Source organism: Piliocolobus tephrosceles, chromosome 4 (genome assembly GCF_002776525.5).
Source record: "Piliocolobus tephrosceles isolate RC106 chromosome 4, ASM277652v3, whole genome shotgun sequence".
Classification (NCBI taxonomy): domain Eukaryota; kingdom Metazoa; phylum Chordata; class Mammalia; order Primates; family Cercopithecidae; genus Piliocolobus; species Piliocolobus tephrosceles.
The window spans coordinates 102,597,517-102,599,863 of record NC_045437.1 but is presented as its reverse complement, the minus strand read 5'-3'; the positions used below and the strand labels follow the sequence as shown (position 1 = coordinate 102,599,863).

Here is a 2,347-nt window from a genome sequence, read left to right as displayed (position 1 = left end):
CACAAACAGTGTACAGGTGAAGAGAATTTCCCCCTTCTCTCTGAAGGTTCTAGTCTGCTGAAGTAAAAGGACAATAAATTATCAGGAGAATAGGCATGCAAATTTCTTAACATTGAGTATGCACAGGAAACATTTAAAATGTGAGACTCAATGAAAAACCATATGGTTAAGGCTTAAATACCGTCTTTTATAGGGGAGAGGGAAATAGAGTATGAAGGCAATTTTGAGGGGTGGTAAATAATTTCCATAGGAATTGAATAAGTCCAGAGAACAGACAATGGTCTGGGACAAAGTTCCTATGACTTCTGGTGGAGATGGTGACAAATTGCATGAAGGTGAGGATTGGAACTTTACTGTGAACAAAAGTTGTCTTATTATGCAGTTAAAGCCTCTCAGGTAATCTCTTGGAGCTGCCCTCAAAAGAATAGATGAAAAGTGTATCTGGGCATGGTGAGGACTTATAGTTTTTTCTTTCTCCAGTGTTTTTTCTTTATTTGATGAGATTTCTAGGGAGGGAGTTTTAAGACAATCACATTTTTTTTTTTTTCTTTTTTTTTTTGAGATGGAGTCTCACTCTGTCGCCCAGGCTGGAGTGCAGTGGCACAATCTCTGCTCACTGTAACCTCTGCCTCCCAGGTTCAAGCGATTCTTCTGCCTCAGCCTCCTAAGTAGCTGGGACTACAAGTGTGCACCACCATGCCCCGCTAATTTTTGTAGTGTTAGTAGATAACGGAGTTTCGCTGTATTGGCCAGGCTAGTCTCAAATTGCTGACCTCATGATCCAACCACCTCGGCCTCCCTAAGTGCTGGGATTACAGGCATGAGCCATTGCGCCCAGCCAGCCAATTACATTTCCTTGGGAAGAAGTTTTTTCCCAGTCTGATAAGGGAACTTAGAAATAGAGCCCTTCCCAGAGCTTGGCAGGGAGAAACAAGAAAAGTTTAGAAAGTCCTTGGCTACTTTCTAAGCACCTCTAAGGCCTTACAGTTTCTCTTAATTTAAAGGTGTTCAGCACACCAAAGCATCACACTTAGTTATATCATTCTCTGTGCCCCAAAATTGCCCTAACTGAAATTCTCCGAGAAGTTTCACATACTAAAAGCTGAGTTGGTGCATGCAGATTGAAAAAAGAAAAAAATAGGTTAGTAGCTGAGTGGTAAAAAATCTCATGAAACCAGTCTTCCATTTCTGTGAATACATCAGTCCTATTAAACAGTTATATCTCATTTCAGGAAGTGGCGTTTGCAGGGGTCCCATCAAAGTTAAACCTTTACATCAAACAGGAAAATGGTTCTTTATTAAAAGGCATTCCTATGGAAACAGAAAAAAAAAAAAATAAAAGTTAAGGTCTGGAGCAGACTATAAGCTAGTTTCTTATACAGTTTGAGGACAATCGATTGAGATGGGGTGTGAAGCGTCTTCAGTTGGAGGGGAAGAAGGTAGTGGCAATCTGACAGACTTCTAGTTTGCAGTTTGCATGGTACAAAAAGTTGTCTACACATAAACTGTCACGATCATTTCCTCCTAGATTATATGAGATTGACCAGTTTTAGTTTATAGGGCTTCAGGAAAAAATGACAGTTTTAATTTCAGTGGTTCCAAGTCAGAAAAATTGGAGAAAATTGGGAATATTAGTTTGTAGGCTCACATCCAAATATTAGAAGAAACTGTACGAAATTCAGATTCAGTCCAAATTTCTTTTATTTTTTTAAGTACAATTTCCATTTTATTTTTCTCCAGAGAATAGTCTGTCTCAGTCTTTAAGGACTCAGCTCCTTACATGGACTTTGGTGGGGGACGCGGGGCAGCACCCGCAGGTCTAAATCGGGGAGGGGATGCTCGGTCCTTGCGGGCTTCACGAGATCGATTCCTGACTACTTTGCTGTGAATTACACAACTCACACAGTAATGTAGCTTCACATACAGCTTGGGAAGCACATAGGCATCAAAGATGCTCGCTTCAGAAATGTCTCTGACTGCTGTGGCCTCCACTATATTTCAAATGACGAATTTCTTAATGGCCTTGTTCTTGGGCATGCATCGGGCACAGTTAGTGCAGCGAATAGGCTGTACATGGCCGTGGCCCTTTTTGGCACGACCGTTGTTCCTTCTTTTCTTTGTCATTTTGGACGTACGGACCAAAGAGAGCTCAGTCCAAATTTCTAACAAGGAATACAATCTCAAAAATAATGAGCTAGAATCTAATAACAGGTGTACTATAGTTTTCTTTTGAAATGTAATTTTTCTCTCTCAAGTACCCCAATTCTATCAAAGACAATCTAAATAAGTGTAATTTATACGTAAACTAAGTTTAATTTTATTAAAATTGGCCTGATCATTTACATGA

General features: G+C 39.9%; 1 pseudogene; it reads right to left on the bottom strand.

Moving 5' to 3' along the window:
* Nucleotides 1-1,703: 1,703 nt before the first annotated feature.
* LOC111542628 lies at nucleotides 1,704-2,125 on the bottom strand (annotated as a pseudogene).
* Between the last annotated feature and the right edge of the window lie 222 nt (nucleotides 2,126-2,347).